Here is an 18,406-nt window from a genome sequence, read left to right on the forward strand (position 1 = left end):
GGGAATCGAACCACCGACCTTGGTGTTATGAGCACTGTGCTCTAACCACTGAGCCAACTGGCTTCCCCTTGTTTCTGTTTTGATTATTTTGTTCTTTAGATTCCACATCTAATTGAAATGATACTTTATTTGTCTTTATCTGTCTGACATATTTCACATAATATAATACTCTCGAGATCTATTCATGTTGTTGCAAAAGGCAAGATTTCATTCTTTTTTGTGGCTGAGTAATATTCCATTATACCTCTTCTGTATCCATTTGTCTATTGATGGACACTTAGGTTCCTTCAATATCTTGGCTATTGTATAATCCTGTAATGAACACAGGGGTGCATATATTTTTTCAAATTAGTGTTTTGGATTTCTTTGGATGATTACCCAGTAGTGGGATTTGCTTTGTCATAAGGTAGTTGTATTTTAATTTGGGGGGGAAACTCCCTACTGTTTTCCATAGTGGCTGCACTAATTTACAATCCCACCAACAGTGTACGAGGGTTCCCTTTTCTCCGCATCCTCACGGACACTTGTTGTTTGTTGACCTATTGATGATAGCCATTCTGACAGGTGTGAGGGTCTATCTCATTATGGTTTTAATTTCCATTTCTCTGATGATTAGTGATGTTGAGCATCTTTTCATTTGTTGTCCTACAGGCATTCTCAATACCAGCTCTCTTAACCATCGATCAGATCATGTCCCCACCTTGCTCAACATCGCATCCTACAGTGGGTTAATATTACACTTACACTAAAGCTCAAGGTCCTTTAGGTGGCCCACTGCTGCCTCCGTGACTCCAATTCCGCCCACTCTATGTCTTGCTCTGCCACTCTGACCTCTGTTCTGTTTCTTGAACATACCAAATACATTCTTGTCGCTGTTCCCTCTGCTGTAAATACTGTTCCCCACATATCCACATCTCTCTCTTCATTTAGGAATCCATTTAAATGTTGCACCTCCAGGAAGTTTTTACTTTTCCTTTTTACCACAGTTAACACTAATCAATGTCATATACTTTTAATAAGCTATTCATTGTCTGTCTCCTCTGATAGTATATAAGCTTTGTAGGGGCAATGATTTGCCTCTTTTGTTTACCTCAGTATCCTGGGCAAAGAATAGTGCCTGGCATATAAAAATTCTCAAGAATGTTTGTTGAATGAATGAATGACTGTCTAAGATGTGATTAAATGCAGGAAAACAGAACTTTAGCAGAATCTAATTGAACTTATTATTTTGAAAAAAAAATTGACTATTTAATGCTTATACTGCATTGAGTCGAAATTCCTTAATAAACTCATATTAGATTGAAAGCCTAACAATAACAATAAAAGAGGCTGTGATTTGGTTTACAAATATGTAAAATTAAAGATAGGCTTAATCTATAGAATTTTGAGTGTGCTGTAGGGCAGAAAAACTAGTTACATGGAAATTGGTATATGTGGTAGATTGGGGGAAAAAACCAAGAACCACCTTTCTATTTTGCATCTCCTCTCATCAAGTGAAGTTTATTATTTTTCCATGCTTTGAATCTGGACATGGCCATGTGGCTTACTTTGGTCAATAGGACCTCAGCAACAGGAAGTATGAAATGCTATCTTAAATTGGGGTTCACCCTCTCTTGTTGCTGGGGACCATGAGTTCACCATAGGAACACCTTGTCATCTTAGCCATCTGGACGAGGCCCCGAGTTCCACATGTCTGTGACTGCATGAGTGGAACCAGCAGAAAAAAGCAGAACTGCTCAGCTGATTCCAGCCCAAATTGCTGATTCACAGAATCGTGAGCTAATTGTTTTAGGCCACTAAGTTGTGGTATGGTTTTTACACAGGAGAGGTTAACAGAAATGTCTGGGTGTACTATGTACTCAATTAAATTCCACTGGTAAAAATAGTCAAGACACAGAGATGCCAGCTTCTAGCTCATCTGTCTATGGGTCTGGAGGAACCCAGGACGTCCTGGAGAACTAGGTTTGAAACTAGCTACACTAGTTATTGGTAGTGTGACCTGCAGCAAATTGGCCTTTCTAAGAGTTGTCTTAAAATATAAATAGAGAACAGACTTAAAATACTGCCCTAAGCTCTTGCTTCTCAAAGTCTGATCTGAAGACCAGCAACATTAGCATGACATGGGAGCTTAGAAATGCAGATTCCTAGGTCCTACCCCAGACCTGCTGAGTGAAGAACTGCATGTACTTTAACAAGATAAAGATTTGTGTGCACATTATGATTTGAGAAGAGTTGCCATAACACCCTGGCATCACTCAACATCATCACATCTTGAAGCCTCCTGAACGGTGAGCAGCCACACAGCTTTTCCCTGGGACCTTTGTTTCCTTTGCAATCTGATAGGGGAACTTGGTCTAAGCTGTTTTCCTTGGCTTCCTCATAAGCAGACAGGCTCAGCCTCTTAGGAGCTTGTTTCGGGGCTCAGCTGAAATTGCAGCTGAGCAGTTTAGTTGGGGAGTTGTCAGTGAGACTTCAGCCTCCTCAGGCTGAAGGACACTCAGTTGGTAAACTTTTGATCACCCTGCTCTTAGTCTTGCCCGGGAAAGGCCAGGATGTAAAAGGAGAAGTAGTCTTTTGCATGTACAATTGCGTCTGCCCCCTTGAAGCCTGGACTATTGTTTGCGCACACATTCACCCTCCATTCCCCACATTGCATGAGCGGCCAGGCTCACTCTTTCCTCCTGGCTAGCCGGACCTGCCCAGGCGGCTGAGCATGCCCAGTTCAGCTGTGAGCATGGCCCCAGTCCCCAGTGCGCAGGTGCCACGTCTCCGGGTTTTGGTGGCCGCCAGCCGGGAGGAGGAGGAGTGGCGGGGGGGATCCCAGCGGGGAGTCCCGGAGCGGCATATTGGGAGGGTCCCTACAAAGGGTGCTGCTAGGCTGAACATCTGAATGTGAAGATGACCCGGGGTCACTTGGGGACCATTGGAGAGCAGGGGCGAGGGGCGAGGGCAGGGGAACTGGCTGGGGCGGGGCCCCAGCATCCCAGGGACCAAAGTCTGGGAGGTTTTGCCTCTCTGAGGTTGCACTTTGGGGAATACTTTTTGGAACCACTTAATCTCTCCTTGGCTCAGTTTAAGTCTGGAGGGAGAAAAAAGGAGAGATTAACAGTAGTACTAGCTTTGGAAAACTGTTTTAAAGATTACATGAATAAAAAACCGTATAGAACAGTGCCGCTGTGAGCGCTTTACGTGTTTATCAAACAAAATAAACACTCCCCCTATCCCCGCCAGCGGCTCTGGGGCACCAGTTTTCGCCAGTCCTGACACCCCTCTACTCTTTACTCCCACCCCCGCCTCACGGCGGACGAGGGGGCTGCAGGTCTCCCAAGGAGAGGGTGCCACTTGTCCCTTCCCCCAGGGTCCTGCGCCCGGCGACACCCGGAGCGCACCCAACCCCAGGCCTGGAGCACGTGCCGCGGCGCTGACTCCGCGGGGGGCGGCCAGGGCGACCTCCGAGGAGCGCGCGGCGGGGCAGCTGCCCCAGTCGCCCCACCCACCTTCGCCCAGCTCGGCCCGCCACCCGCCCCAGGTTGTCGGCGGGGGCCGCTGGGCTGCGCCCCCTCTCCGCTCGGCGCCCCTTCCCCGCCCCGCCCGCCCGCGGCAGCCGGGAGGCCAGCCGGCCCTTGCCCACCCCCAGCCCAGCCCGGGCGCGCCGCACTGGGCATGCTCCGTAGCCTGGGCAGGTTGGGGCTGCGAGGCGACTGCTCGGGCTCTGGAGCCGGGAGGCGAGAACGAGGAGGGAGATTCGGGGGCTGGGGAGGGGGGAAGCGGCGGGTCACGGAGGGGCGGCGGGGGCCGGGGTACGCCCAGCCCGGCAGGCGGGCAGGCGGGCAAGCAGGCGGAGCGAGCCGGCACTGCCCGCGGGTTCCCGGACGAGCCCGCGGAGACCCCCGCCCTCGGTGGAGGTAAGGACTGCTCGCCTGGGAGGCGGGGAGGCGGGGGCAGGCAGGAGGGCGGGGCCGGGCGCGTCCGGAGGGGGCTAGGCGGGCCGCTTTTATGGGGGGAGGGGGGCGGTGGCGCCGCGAGCAGTAAGTGAGCTGCACCACCAACAAGATCGCACACACACACACGCGCGCACCCAGGCGCGCGCACACTCGGGGGCTCCTGGCGGCGGCCGTGGCCGCATCCCCGGCAGCAGATCCAGGCAAAGTGACAGGTAGGAGAACGCATTTCGGGGCCCGCCTGAGGATGCTCCAGCCCGCCCGGGCCCGTCGGGCTTGTTTGCTCCGGGCGGATGCGTCCCGGACGCGCGCGCGCGCGCACCCGGATGCCCTGCCGGGGAGCCGGTGCAGGTGCGGGGTGCCAGACGCCCTGTGCGCACGAGAGGCGAGGGTCCCCCTGGCCACCCTCTTCCCCTGTAATCATCGCCTACTTGGTTTCCTCAGACTCTGTCCAGATGTTCACTTCTGGCTAGAAATAGCTCGGCCCGACGTGTATATGATTATTTTGGTTGGAAATAGTTGGCACCGTGCAACGCATGTAATTGTGTATGCGTGTGGATCTTCTTACCTCTTCTGGGGAAATAATAGATGATTGACCATTTCCACTTAAAACAACACTGACAGGCCAGCCCTCGTTGGGGGCAGTATTCTGCCCTCTTAAAAGAATACCAATAGTTTTATTTCAGAATTTTAAAGTTGACTTCCCTTAACTAATTAGACCCTGTCCATGTAGTACAGTACTTCTGACTGTAGACTTTGTAGGCAGCACTGTATAGAAGTATGGAAATATGGAATTCGCCAATTTCCAAGTGTGTCGAAGTACAACTTTATCTAGAATCATAAAATTAGCATTTTTCAAGAGAAAAATGCAAATGCCCATTATATTTTCATAAATATGCGTGTATTTGAGACATGGCCCTCTACTCTTTTTTTTTTCCTTTTTTTAAAACTCTTTTAGTGATTCTAGCTATTGTTCGAAAGCAGGTGTTTGAAATTTAGTTTTGGTCAAAACATTTATGGAAGGTCGCCAGTTTTCACCATAAATGTGATACATGGTGGTCTATAAATTATGAATATGAAGAGATAGCTCTTTAATAATCATGTATGGTTGGCGATAATGCCATTCAAACACAGGCAGTTGTGTAATATATAAATTAGAATTGAGTGTTCCCCTTAAAGAGAAATCAGATTCATAAAGCAAACAGGACCAAGAAAAGAAACTGATGACTTTACCTGGGCAGTTTACAAGGAGGTTAAGAAAGTGTGTGAGCAACTGTGTCCTTCAGAAAAGAAAAACAGTGTGTGTGTATACAATTTTAACTTTGTCCTTTTAGTTTTTTCAAGACAATTGGTTTCAAAAATATGTGATTGAACTGGGAGCTTAATATTATGTACTCTTCAAACTTCAGTAGCCTGTTATAGAATCATGCAGAAGAACAAAAATCTAGCTGGGCAGGGGCTTGTGATTTAATCTCCCATTATCTCTGTTATGTAATCTAGAATGCTGTGTTTTTCATAGGACAGTCTTACATATTTTTCAGCTGGTGTTTTAATCAATTATGTCATCTTCCTTTTGAACTGTAGAAGTTCAATAAATGATTGCCATCTTGGGAGAACACCTGTTTTCATAAATGTTCACTTTTTAAATGGAATAGCATTTGTTAATTGGTATTTTTATGTACATGAGACTTTTGCTGCCAGAACCAGTAACACTTTGCATGTAACATCGTGTAACATACCTAAAGGTACCCTTATTAGAATTCTGATTACACTTCTCTCCAACTATATTGTTGCTCAACCATCTGAACATAGTTTTGATTTAGCTTTGATGATATCATTACCCGGTTCTGAATTAATCACCGGAGAAAATGCTATTCTACAAGTAACTGTCAAAACAGAATTTCTATGACTCCATTTCATCACTGGGTGCACATTTATATCTGTCGGGATAATGCTACCTTTATTTTACAAATGCACACCCATGCTGAAGAGCTTTGTTCTAAAACACTCTTTTCCAAGTTTTATATTTGCATGCCTGAAAATGTGAGTGATGTTAAACTACTTGTATGTCCTGGAGTCTTGAGATGGTATGTTTTTGAGTTATGAGATAGTGAAATACGGAAGTTTAAAAAGTGTTAAGGGTTACTGAAAAGCATTTGCAGATTTTTTTGTTTTTCAAATCTGTATTACCTCTTTGAAATATTTCATCCCAGTAGAGACCTAGCCAGTGCTGTTAGCGTCGATATTTTGTCTTTTCCAAGAACATATCCAACTGTTTTTAGATTAATGTATACTGCCGATTTTGGCAACATGGAACATTTATATTTGGCAATCCAAATGATCAACGATCATGGTGTTTTCCTAGGATACTACTAAATCCATTTGGGGGTTTGATTTATTAAGAATTGAAATGATGACTAAGTGCTTGCCTAATATTTATCCCTAACCCACCCTCCCTCCAAGTTAAAATTGAGGTGAAATTGAGCCTCCATGCTGCTGTGTTGTTTTTGCTGAACTGATTGCATTGCTATGCTAATTTGTGAAAAGATGTGACATGAAGTGAGCTTCTTGATTTTGTGTCTGCATTTTCATCCCCAAACTTGCAGAGATAGCTGGCAAACTCAAATACCTGAATGGATGAATACTTTTTCTGGATTATTTAAAAAATACATTAGTAGTTAGCTGTGGAGTTTTTGATTTTTTAATTTTGAAATCTTTTGTTGAGAATAGATTTTATCATTTTGGATCACAGCACTTAGGTAATATAGTCATGGGAAAGAAATATGTTGTATTTCTCATGTTCTCCACAAATGCCCTTAATAGTGAACTCAGATAGTTTTTGGAAAGCAAAAATAATTCTTTGAAACTTAAAATTATTTAGCAGAGTGTGACTAAATTATCGTTGTTTGTGACCATTTGTAAAGGATGGAACAACATATTTATTAGCACTGATGACCCAGGTTTCTCAAGAACTATCACAGTGTGTCCCGTAAAACAAGAACTTCTGCGTTTCATATGCAGAACGAGGTCAAGGACTCATGGAACCGCTTTAATGATCACAGTAGGTATTTCTTGTCCAGACTGAAGTTTTCAGCTCATAATGTGACCTTGTAGGCCTTATTAGTGTCTGTCAAAGAGACTTACCTACCCGGGAGAAATAAATACAGCTTTTCCTCGCTGATGGTCTGCAGCAAGGACTGTCTGTGGTTTTGCCGTTGGTGTGCAAATGTTAACTGTGTTTGCCAGGACACTACTTAATTCTCAGTGCTGTCCATCCTACATTTTTTCTGTTTCCCTGTAATAGTCAGATAACCATGTGTAGGTCTTTCTTCCATTCCTGCAATGAAAAAAATAGTTTTTCTTTTGATAAAGAGGGATATTTAAAGGAGAAATACTTCCTCAAGGTAATATTATTTGTCTTGTTATGCCTTAGAATGATATAAAGGTTTTGCACTTTCAGAGGCTGTGAGCTTTAGCTAACCAAACACAAAAGTGGGTTTACTTCATCCCTGGTGGAAGGAAAGCCTGGTGGTAATGCATTACTGAGTAGATGCGTGAGAAGCTTTCATTGTTCTTATTGGAATTAAGCCTGCTTTGGGTGGGGGTGGGGGGCTGTTATCACTTTGTGAGGGGTATAAATGTCTAACTGTTACGTTGCTTTGTACACCTGAAGCTAATAAAAAAATAAAATAAAATAAAAAAGGAGTTGAATTGTTGGGGGGAAGAAAAATCACCCGAGTTAGTTTTCTTCTCAAGGCCCATTTTACTTCTTTACCCACCCCGCTTTCTAAAAGGCTGGCTGCAAGCTCATGCCTTTGGATTCTTTTCACATGCTGAAGGTGGAACCCAAGTTCATAGAGGAGATGAAAGCAGTGATGCCCTACCTTCCAAATCACAGCTGGGAGATCCTTACGTTCAACAGGATGAATGACCACCAGAGTTTTTATTTTCTCTGCATGAACTCCATCTACTTTTTTTCCCCTTTTCTTTGTGGAATCAAAATAGTTGAAAGGGACATAAATCAGAAGTTTTTCTCTTAACACTTCTCTTGCCTACTACCTATAAAACCTTCAAAGAGAAGGTCGCATACCATGTGACCTCCAGATAGTGTTATCTTCTCCCCTTCATTGGGAGTCTCCTTCACAGCTTTTCTCCCATGATCCTTTGGTGTGCTGAGGGCTGGGAAATTCCACCTCTGGCTACTGAGCCCTCCTTGGCCCAGGTGAATCATCGCTTTAGGATACATTGTCCTTCTTAAAGCATTATTTTCCTCCTGAACAATTAAAGGATGTTTTTGGCTCCCTGACATGAATGAAGTAGAACATTTCCATAGAACAGGAGGAAGACAGGGACTCTAATTAATTAATTGTAAGTACCTCATCTAGAGAGAAGAGATCACAGACCAGTAGATTTACACGTGACATCTCACTGTCTCCCTCAGAATAGTTCTTATCCTAAGGTCCGCCCCGTAGTGGCCTAAGAATGGAATTTGGTGGATCCATGAATATACAAGGTGTGATCAAAAAATACTGTGAATATTTAAATTAAAAAAAAATCGATTCCAGTAAAAGACACATTGCCATTCCCCACCTCTGCCCCAAAATACTCCCCCTCGCTTCAAACACACTTATCCTATTGTTCTTGCCACTTTCTGAAGCAGTTCTGGAAGTCCTCTTTCGTGAGTGTCTTTAGTTGTGCTGTTGTGGCTGCCTCAATGTCCTGAATCATTTTGACTTTAGGGAAGAGCCAGAAGTCACACGGTGCCAGATCCAGTGAATAAGGTGGCTGAGGACACACCGTAATGTTTTTATTTGACAGAAATTGCCGTACCAGAAGCGATGTGTGACACAATCTTTCTGTTGTGATCACAAAATATGGTGACTGCTGCTGCCGAGTGTCATCCAATGGAAAGGCAGGGATCTTCCATATGGGAAGCTGCACATCGAACCTTAGTAACAGTGTGTGACGAGTTTCAACTTGTTGGGTGCAGTCACTCGGGTGTGAGCTACGGTTGAGAAAAGGTGTGTTTTAAAGTGTGCCCTAAATCATCCTCCATCATGACAATGTTCTGTGTCACACATCGCTTCTGGTATACGACAATTTCTATCCAATAAAAACATTACGGTGTGTCCTCATCCACGTTATTCACTGTATCTAGCACCATGTGACTTCAGGCTCTTCCCTAAAATAAAAATGATTCAGGATATTGATGCAGCCACGACAGTGCAACTAAAGACACTCATGAAAGAGGACTTCCAGCACTGCTTCCGAAAGTGGCAAGAACGATGGGATAAGTGTGTTCAAATAGAGGGGGAGTATTTTGAGGAGGATTAATGGCAATGTGTCTTTTACTGTAATACATTTTTTTATTTACACAGTCACTGTATTGTTTGATACAAAACAACTGAGTGACATCCTTGTTTTCACTTACTTTCAAATGACAATTAGGGCAGGTATTAGTTACTACTGATCTTGGCATTTAATGGATTAAAAAAGAAGCACATATATTACTATGTGTGTGTGTCCAGTTTTAAAAATTATTTTGATATTTCAATATAATTGCCTTCCTTTTTAGTTTATTTTATGCGTTTAAAACATTAGGCTGAGAAAGGTCTATAGAATTCACCAGATCAAAAGGGGCTTCATAACCCACTCAAGGTAAAGGACAACTGCTCAAGAAACACTTCCTCTTGGAAGTAGCGAGGTGGGTAAGTGGGGAATTGCACTGTAGGTTTGCCTTCAGACGTGTGAAGTTGCTAAGACCTTCAGGTGTTGGCATCAGGCCAGATGCTAGCTGGAATCCGGACTGTGTTTTGTATTCACTCTCTGACCCTGTGCATCCACTCTGGGCCTCAGTTTCCCCATTCGCAAAATGAGAATAACCCAATAGGGCAAAAAATGCCCGGCACTGCGCTATGAATGACACTAGGTATTGTGTCACTACTGCTGTTGCTACAACTGCTGTTAGTCCTTCTCCTTCTATGACTGCTAGTGTCACTGCTTACCCCCTCATTCTCCTCCTTCACGGGGACAAAGGCCATTGACCTATCCATACAGAGCAGGCTGAGTCAATTACTATAAGGGATGCTTGCTCGAACAACCCCCTCCCTCCATACCCCGGCAAGTACAGAAAGTCCTGGTCACCTTTTAGGGCCCCTAAGACGTGCCACATCTTCCTCGGGACTTACCTAACCCAGTGACTGGGTTACCTAACCCAGTGACTGCAGTTGGACAGAGGGACCTAGCGTTAACTCAGCCCTAAAGGCCTCAAAATTCTGTGACTGTGGGGTTTTGAAATATAACTCAGTAAGCCAGATGCTGTCCCCAGGGCATCTGTATCTTCCAGCCAGGCTTTTTAAAAAGGCCGCATTAAGCCATTTAGCTCTGAAAAGAGAGAGGCATCTACTGGAATAACTGGGGGATCTGTGATGTTTGGGGGGAGGCTTCATGGCTCTGGTTTTCCCATGGGGCTTCAGTGGGAGCGCTCCACTTCTCTTCTTTACATAGTAATAGCAACAACGATAACAAAACAACAGACATCTGTTGAATGCTTAAAATGTGCCAGGTCGTTTAATCCTCCCAACAGCTTTTTCTGGTGGTTACTAATAGTATCTCTATTTTACGTTTGGCGAACGCGTGCCTTGAAAAGGTCAAGTTACTCACTTTGGGGAGGTAAAGTTAGAGATGGGGTTCAACCCCAGATAGACGCACCCCAGAATTCCAACTTTTAACCACTGTACTGTGTTACCTTCCTGCCACCAAAGTACGTGCTGCTGAAAGGTTTGTTAGAGTAAAAAGTTTTGTGACCATTATTTTAAGTGACTGGGCTGAGACATGACTGAGAACCTTCTGGCAATCCTGCTGTCAGATGGAATTGAAATAGGAAGTTGAGGATAAAGCCGTGTGTCCTCATCTAATTAATTCTAGGTGCTTTTGTTGCTGCAGTTGCGTGGGCCAGAAGTCTGAGAGAGGAAGGTTACTAAATGCTACTCTGGGGGAGCCTGAGAAAGAATTTGTTTTCTGGAGGGCCAACCTTTTACCTGGTGAGATTTCTCATGGTTTCACTCAGGGCGTGGCACACTGATTTCTGGGAGGGCCAGGTAAGCAACATACAGCTGCCCAGGTGTCAGAGACCTTAGGAGTGGAGGGACCTATGGCGTCCATCAGGGAGCTCTGCAGCGCCCCTTTCAGGGAAGCAGGTCTGATGGATTTCTGCCAGGGCATGGGTTGCCAGCACCTCTATATTTTGAAGAGAAACATGAAACCCAGATTTAAGTGTGAAATCTTATTTTAAAATGTTTAGAAATAATTACATTAAAAACAAACGTGTCAGCCCATGGGATGGCCAAACAAAACATGGTTATAGGACGAATTCAGCCCATGAGCTCCCATTTTGAGCCTTTTGTCACCTGTAAGTGCTTGGAAACACTGTGTATGAGAAAATGTCGGTTGTTCATCTTTAAGTGATCATGGTGTCTCCTTTCTTCATGTGGTTTTTTTCATTCCCTTTTAAATTTCTTACAAAGGTTGTTACGATCGTTTATTTCTAGTGCATGTTAATTTCAGATTTTGAATTTCTGCCTGTCTGTCCTCTCCCTCGTTTTTCTAAGATATCAGTAAATATATAAAGATGAGGGAAACAGACCTTGGTTTTCTGTCCTATTCTGTGGTGCTCCTTTAAAATAAGAAGACCTAGATGTGGAGAAATGGGTGACTTCATTTATGGGGACATCGAGGTTCTCTTGCCTAAATCACAAATTTGAACTCTTAACCAGTCACTGAATGTCCCCACTGCTATTTGGCAGGTGCCATATTTGTCTTGGACATAGAGAATATAGATCTGTTTCTGCAGGTTAGTGTTTCAGTGTGCAGTTACTGAACAGCTTGCATTTTCCTTTGGCTCTTAAATGAGTGGTCTCCATTGGATCAAGTAAAAGTGAAATTCCTTTCCAGATGGGGTTTGGATGGGTTTCTCACACATCTGCTGATGCAGTATCATTGGACAAATCACCAAAGCCCTCTCTAGAATTTCTATTAAATTTTCATTTTTTAAAAAATGATGTATGTGATACATTACTGTGTTCCAGTTGAAATGATAATGCAGAAATACAGAAGCAAAATGTAAAATACTCTCTGCCACCTACACCCATATCCAGATATAACCATTGGCAACAGCTTAGGGCTCCTCTTTCCTTTTTGTGTGCATTTACATATATAAGTATATATACTATCTTTTTATTATTACATAAACTAGATCATGCTGTATATATTTTTCTGGAACTTGGCTTTTGTCCCCTTATGTGTATGTTATGGAGACCTTTTCATGTCAATATGTAAGTTATCTTTTTCTTTTTAACATTATATAAACTTTGGTAGTATGGATGTACTATATTTTGTTTAATCATTCTCCTGTTTTCACTGTTGCAAACTGTAAGATTGAAGATCTTTGTACATACATCTTTGTGCACATGCGTGGGAAATTCTTGTAGCTAAATTCCTAGAAATAGAACTATTTGGTCAAAAGGATATGCACATCTTACTTTTGAGAGAACACTGCCAAATTGCCTTTAAAAAAGTTCCCCATGGTATTTCTGTCTCGTGGAACCTCAAATTATGAACATATCCTCTAATTGAAGCATGTCCCACATCGTTACATTGCGTTATTAATTCAGTCAGATTTCAGTTATATACAGCGCACCAGGAAATGACTTTAGAAATAGTCTATGTCCTTAAAACGCCTTGAAAGTACAGTACTTCATCAAAAATAATTTACCATTTAACAGACTATTTTAAAAACTCCTTAGCAAAGAGAGATCTTGTAGAATCAGAGTTGAAAATCTGTATTCTGATCAATTTGGTTAGCTGACACCTTTGAATATATGGTCAAAAAAGTGAGGTTTTTGTCTGCGCAGCCAAGAGAGGTTGATGTTGACCTGGGAAAATCAAGTTAATTTCTTTGCTAAAAATTCTGTCCAGGTGGATTTATATCTTTGGACTTCCAAACACTTCATTATTTAAGAATCTATTTTACCTTCTACTTAGAGAATTAGAAAGTATGCAGATACTGTTATCTTACTGAGTTTTATTGTTTAATAGATACCTAAAGTTCATTTTCGTGATATTTAGAAATAATATATTGACACAGGGCTATATAAATTAGAAACTGCACTATATTTTCATTTAGAGAGATAACAAGGAAAAATACAGAAAATCTAGGTCACAGATTTCCAACTATTTCCAGAAGTGACAACTTCGATAAGTCGAATAATCAACTTTGATATCATCAACAATATGAAATGAATCATTAGTTAATTTTTAGAATTTTGCAACATCTCTTGAAAAACTTGGAATCACCTCGAGTAAATCTTGACATGGGTAAATAGCAGAAAAATGAAATATTGTTTCTGTTTTCAAAGATGGATTTGCTTCTTTCGTCTGTTTCTCCAGATATCCATTTTTAAGAAAAAATCTGGCATGGTTGGCAATGACATTCAGATTCTCATTGTATGCCTTCTGCATATTTATTTTTTACACCACACTGTGAATTGTAGAAATATGGTAGGATTCAGTCATATTTCTTTGGCATTGAAACCTTGGATATTCAAGAAAGTCAATACGAGGTTTTGCTCATGGGAATGTTACAACATTCTGCAGTTTACGAATGATTCCCTTTGATAATGTCTGTGAAAGCCACAGTGGAGGGCCCCACCTGGTCACTGTAACCCTGTGTCATTCAGGGCCCTGCCAGGGAACAGATGGCATGTGTAAACCGAGTCCTTTGAGGAGGGCTTAATAAAGGGATCCTTTAGAAGGTGTGAGCTTGGGTAAGGGACACAACCAGAGTGAGTGCTCAAGAGGGACATAGCGACGCTGGGGAGGCAAGAAGGGCTGTCCAACAAGAGCTATGTCCTTTTGTAGAGTAGAGGGACGCAAGCAACCTGTCATGGCCACAGCAAGGGAATAAATAGGCCTACCTCACTCTCCGCTTGCCCCCCAAACTCTGGCTGGTGCCTTCCATTAGCTGAACCCCAACCGAAGCCAGAGGGAAGGAGGAGGGCGCAAGGGTGGAGAAGGATGGAGAAAGGGTTTGGGGCAGCCAGTGGCAGACTCTACCCACCGGCCATTCTAAAGCAGAGGGCTGGCCACGGGGGAACGTCTGCAGTCTGGTTTTGTGGACAAAGAAAAGCAAACGGCAGCTACAGTGATTAAATTGAAATTGAAGTTGGGAATGTTGTATAACACCACGTGGCTGATATCAGTGAGATTGGTAATGGGTCTTACAGTAACTTTTAAAAACAAATTTTTTGAGTTCATTTGGAATGAATTGTGTTTCTTGGCAAATGCAGAGAATGGGAAACTTGATGTGTTTATCGAAGCATCGGAAGTGTGGGCTATAGACAGGAGAGACAGAAGGGACTCATAAAGTCTGGCAACATGGAGTTACTTCCATACCTAAGATGTAACTCCTTTATTTTTCATATTTTATGAAAATATGTTATCTAAAATGTCAGGTACTTGGGGGAAGAGGCTAGGAGCAAATTAAGGTTATTAACAGTATATTTTTCCTTCTTTGAAGTCCATTTAACTGAATCATTAGCATCACTGAGTAGGAACGAACAAGCGTATTTCCCCATTTGTTCAGCATGGCAGTAAGACTCCGAGATTTCAGGCTCATTTATTCTCTAGTTTTCTTGGCCCTGTTGTTTGAAAAGGTGAAGACTGCTCTGTTTGGTTTGTGTACTTGTCCTGAATGAACAAGCAGTGAAACTTGATTAGAATCATAAAATCATACTGCTGGACGGAATATCAGAGTCCTTCTCTTCTTACACTCAAATTTTACGGTGTAAGAAATCAAGACAGCAGCTATTAGCAACGGCTACTGTGCAAATTCCCCGAGTCAACGACTCGGGGGAAGTCACGTCACTTCTCCCACCTGAAAGAACTGCACTAGATTAATGCATTTTTGCCATTTCCCTTATAGAGCCCTGATTATAGAAATCCTGATTGCTAGAGCTTTGCTGGTCCATTCTATCTTATTTTCAGTGTTAGAGGCAGAGCTTCATAAACATCTTGTCCACCATCCAGCCATTAAAATGATATTCTTTGGAGGTCTCTACATTGTTCTTGACTCTTTTCACTCTACAGTTTCTCTCTGTATGAAATAACTCATCTACTTCTAGCATTTTCACAAATTCACCGTTGACTCTTACGTCCCTGACCTCTTGTCCAAGCTCCAGTTATATCCAGTTGCCTGCTGGAGATCTTAACATTGAAGTCCTATGGGTACTTTCAAATCAGTGTGCCTAAAACAGAAGTAGTCTACTGTACTCCAAACCTGTGTCTCATCCTGGGTTCTAAATTTTGGTGAATCAAGTCACTATCTGTTGAGTCTCCCCATTGATATGTTGCATTCCCGTCTACTCCTCTCCATTTCTCTCGCCACTGCCTAAGTTTATGTCCTCAGTGTTTCATGGTTATTCCAGTACCTTTCCATCAGTTTCCCTATTGTGCTCTTTCTCATTCATTCTGTCATTCATGCATTCTGGGGGCTGTTAAGTGAGTATTGGTACTGTAATAGTGATCGAGTTGCAGCTCTTGCCGTCGGGTTTGCAGAGGAGGTAGACAAATAAACAGCTACTTTTAAGTTTACATCTTTGTCCCTTTCCTTCTTTCTTCATACTCAGCTAAAGTGATTTGCACAAAACAAATCTTACTATAGCATTATCTCTAAAAATGCGTCAGTAGCTCCCCATTGCTTTCAAGACTTAATGCAATTTCCCTGTTTTGCCAAATACAAGCCGTCCACGGCTGGACCGCTCCAATAAAGTTTTAACACCTTTATTTGCGTCTCCTAGCCTAAGTTACATTAAAATTCCAAGAACGTAAAGTCTCTGGCCACAGTGTCTTTGCTGGCTTTGTGCTCAACCCCCTTCTACAACTGGCTGAATCCTACAGGCCTTTACAGACCTGCACAGTTGCCATCTTCTCCGCAAAGGCTTCCTTGACTTCAACTCCTGGTTGGGTGCCCCACCCCAGTCCTCCTGTTGAACGGTTTGCAAATTTTAGCCACAGTATGACTTTCTTGGAGAGGGAAAGAATCTGGTGCGTATTAGAGACTAAATCAATGTGTCTTGAATGAATCACTAAATGCCATCATCAAAATTCTGCAGATTGGGCAAATTAGGAAAGCAGTCTGATGAATAAGCAGAAGAGGTGCCATGTTTAATAAATGGAAGCCATCTGCAGACTTATTACAGAGGGAAAAAGTATTCCATGATTATTTCCACTGGGCAGTGGTAAGCAACACAGTGATCTATTTGGAAAGATGATCAATAAATTGAAAAGTCTATATTCATTATTTCTGCTAACAGAAATTCTAATACTGCAATTTATTAGTATCCTAGAACCAGAGGAGACATTTTCCTGAAGATTAGTTTACCATTTATTCCTGGTGGGCACAATATCACACTGTTCTATTTATGACTTCGATTTTAATCAAGTTATGCTTATTTTCCTTACAGTATGTTAGAACTCTGAATCAGTGACGTTTCCTTATTTCAAACTTGGCTGGAAATTTCGGGTAAAAAAGCATCTATTTAATCAGATTATTTTATTAAGTGGGACTCTGGGTGGTATAAAATGCTTTGTATTTATTTTCTTGAAGCGTTTTATTTTCAAAATGACCTGTAACTATATCAGTGCCAAAAAAAGAAAACAAGAGAGCTATTAATTAATTGAAGAAATATATTCTGCTGAATGGTGGTTTTAAGACACCATCTTTTAATTCCCAAATTAGGAGGGAGTATTTTATTCATGATGTCATGATTTCATGAATCTTATGAAAATAGTGGCTTTGACATTCTCAACTGTGTCCCCCGCCTCAAGATTGGGATGTCAGTTGTGTTTGAGAGGTTTCTTGTTCACAATTGGCATCTTTTTGATATAGCAAATTTATTTTAATTTTGTGCTGAAAAAGTGCTGGCTAAGTATGTTAATTATTAGATGTATCATTATTCAAATTTGAATGGAGACAACATTTAGAAGGATTATAGTTTAGTTATTGCAACTGCTGAGAAAATATTTCACAGCACTCTGGGAAATAAAGATGGATAATATTTCCTTTTATTCAGAGCCCTTTTGGACCTATGAGGTCCTCTGAGAATCTTAAGTATGGCGTCATTCTGTCCATTTTTCATTCTGTTTGAAAGAATTTCAAAGTAACTGGTTGGAGTTCCTCTCCTATCTGCAGAAATTTCTTGTGCAGTTACCAGATGGAAAGGAGGAAATTTAAAAGTGAAGATGATTTGGGTATTAATACCTATCATGAAAGTGACTCTGCTTGAACCAAACTCTCCTGAACCGTTCTGTTACATGTTAGTTTTTATCTTCACAGCTTGAATTTATAAACATGGCAGACCAATAGGTTTTACATCAACATTGAAAACCAGGAGGATAACACTCCTCCGTTACGAGCAATAAATGCCTTTTAAAAACCTTCTAGAAATGTTCCACTTTTTATTGAATCAGGGCTCTCCCAGCTTTGTTGGAGAGGTGAAGGCATAAATCACCTGGAAGGTATCCCTCACTTCTAAATAGGGTTTCTGGTCTAGACTATCTCAAGAGAAAGTTCTGCCCATTTCCTCCTAGAGGGGAAAGCAGCCTTTTTATTGCAGAAGGAATATGATGTAAGGAACACAAAGGCTAGTGAATGAGTGCTTCCTACCCTCACGCAAAGTGCAAGACCATCGGAAAGAAAGTCTCTCTCTCTCTCTCTCTCTCTCTCTCTCTCTCTCTCTCACACACACACACACACACACACACACACACACACACACAGTTTGAGACTATACTCCCTGGCCACCACCCTGTGGATTGGGATATTTGAAAAGTCACACCATAAAGAAATGTAATCAGTGCTTTGATCTTTTTGAGTCTTTGCAGGGTGGCTTTGTGATATTTTAGAATGTTGAGATTTCCCAGTGTACTGTGAGACCGGGCCCCACACCCAGCATCGTTTAAGCTTAGGTAGTGTGCCCTGCACCTTAGAAATGAATACAACCCTATTTAATTCTCTCAGTGACTCTACAGGTTAGGTATAATTCTATTGTTTGATGCTGAGAAAACTGAGTGATTAAAGCATTTAGTTAAGGTCCCACAGTTGATCAGCGGTCCGGACAGACTTCAAACTATAGATTCAGGTTCACCTGAATCTGTACATCTACATCTGTGGTCAGCGTGGTGCATGGGACACAGTTCTCCTTCCCTCCTTTCTTATAGAGCTGTGATTTTGCATCAGGGTAGCAACGTGTCCACTTAATACTTCCCTCTTTGGCCTGCCCTGCAGCTGGAGTGCTCATGTGACAGTTCTGGCCAGTGAGATGTAGCTAGACATCTTGTGTAGGTTTTTTTCTTCAGGATTTCTTCTCTTCCTGGACACGATGCTTAGATTTGCAGCCGCTATCTTG

The 18,406-nt window shown here is 42.4% G+C and overlaps 1 protein-coding gene across 6 annotated transcripts in view; it reads left to right on the forward strand.

Annotated features, from left to right (window-relative positions):
• The first annotated feature begins 3,778 nt into the window (after positions 1-3,778).
• The window catches only part of PLCB4 (phospholipase C beta 4), a 393,005-nt gene continuing 378,377 nt past the window's right edge, over positions 3,779-18,406 (forward strand). For 2 of the 6 annotated variants that reach the window (XM_033094858.1, XM_033094863.1), the window contains exon 1: positions 3,794-3,905. The gene's annotated coding sequence lies outside the window, so the exon portion shown is untranslated. Of the gene's footprint in view, positions 3,906-4,026; positions 4,157-18,406 lie in introns of those variants that run through there. The other 4 variants (XM_033094861.1, XM_033094864.1, XM_033094862.1 and 1 more) reach the window with 3 other exon arrangements.

Source organism: Rhinolophus ferrumequinum, chromosome 23, assembly GCF_004115265.2.
Source record: "Rhinolophus ferrumequinum isolate MPI-CBG mRhiFer1 chromosome 23, mRhiFer1_v1.p, whole genome shotgun sequence".
Taxonomy (NCBI): Eukaryota; Metazoa; Chordata; class Mammalia; order Chiroptera; family Rhinolophidae; genus Rhinolophus; species Rhinolophus ferrumequinum.